General features: G+C 44.9%; 1 non-coding gene across 1 annotated transcript; it reads right to left on the bottom strand.

Annotated features, from left to right (window-relative positions):
- Positions 1 to 745: 745 nt before the first annotated feature.
- Positions 746 to 851, bottom strand: LOC141609799 (small nucleolar RNA R71). The gene has a single exon (XR_012527709.1). It is a non-coding gene; the product is annotated as a small nucleolar RNA R71 (small nucleolar RNA).
- Positions 852 to 1,364: the final 513 nt, after the last annotated feature.

Genomic DNA, 1,364 nt, shown 5'->3' with positions numbered 1-1,364 from the left:
AGTTAGTTTAGTTAGTTTATTTTTGATAGGTACACGACAGCCCTGTCAAATTTTGGCGCCGTTGCCGGGGAGGCAATTGCCCTATCTGTTTTTATTTCGTCTATTTTTCTTCGTCTCAGGGAATTTTTATTCCTTGAGGCATTTCTTATTTATTTTCTTTCAGTGTTGTGTATGCCCAGGTCAGACAGGTTTGAGTTAGTTTCAGCTGATTCTGAGCCAGAGAGACTGTTCAGGCATAGACTCCGTCTGCAAAGAGAATCACGAAAGGAAGACTTGAGTACTTTCGAACCAGAGCTTCAACATTTCCTTTTTACATAAGATCCATCTTTTGAAGAAGATACTTTCACTTCTGTAAACCAACCAGTAAAGATGCCGCATATTGCCAGTCATTTGGAGCCTAAAGCACCGTCTATTCCAAAGGGTTTCAATCTCCAGACTGAGGATGGGAATACATTTGACATCCGTCCTTCCTATATCAATCTGGTGGAGAGGAACTTATTTAGAGGTGTGGCAGGTGAAGACCCGAGGAAGCATATGGAGGTCTTTACAGACTATTGTTCTACTATCCCTGCCACTAAGGGGGTAACTCAAGATAAGATTAAGGACGTGCTATTTCCTTTTTCTTTGATTGACTCAGCCAGGGAGTGGCTGACTGATTTGGACCGTGCGGCCGCAGGGGTGACGGATTGGGAGTCACTTGCTCTTGCTTTTTATAAGAGATATTTCCCTCCGCAGCGTACCAATCAGCTAAGGGCCAAGATCACCAGTTTCAGGCAAGCACCAGATGAGACTTTCTATGAAGCATGGTGCCGTTTCAAGAGGTTGCTGAGGTCAATTCCTCACCATGGTTTTGATCCTTGGTTCTTGTCCAATCAGTTCTACAATGGGCTATATGACGATCACAGAGCCATACTTGATGCATCATCCAACGGAAGATTAAAAAAGAACACCGATGATGATATGGGATGGGCTCTTATTGAAGAAATGGCAACCCACTGTGCTGTGTATGGAAACCCGAGGGATGGTATTAGAACAGTTCACACAGTCGATAAGCAAGTTGTGGCTCAGCTAGAAGCCATGAATGCTAGGTTTGACAAGTTGGAGTTGCATTCTGCTGCAGAGCCTCAGACGGTTCATATGCTTACTAGAGGAGAGACCATCACATGTGAGAGGTGTGGGAGAAATTATGGCCACACCGCTGTTGGCTGTCTTACAGAGAAGGAACAGGTCCTTGCCTTTCAACAATACAGGCAAGGAGGGGGTTCCTATTATAACAACCAAGGGGCAATCCATCCCAATTTGAGGTGGGCAGTTCAAAATGTGCTTAATCCTACCCCTCCTCCACAATAGCAGCAGCCGTATGT

This window comes from Silene latifolia, chromosome 10, assembly GCF_048544455.1.
Source record: "Silene latifolia isolate original U9 population chromosome 10, ASM4854445v1, whole genome shotgun sequence".
In the NCBI taxonomy this organism is placed as follows: domain Eukaryota; kingdom Viridiplantae; phylum Streptophyta; class Magnoliopsida; order Caryophyllales; family Caryophyllaceae; genus Silene; species Silene latifolia.
The sequence above is the reverse complement of the archived record's forward strand: the minus strand, read 5'-3'. Positions and strand labels throughout refer to the sequence as shown.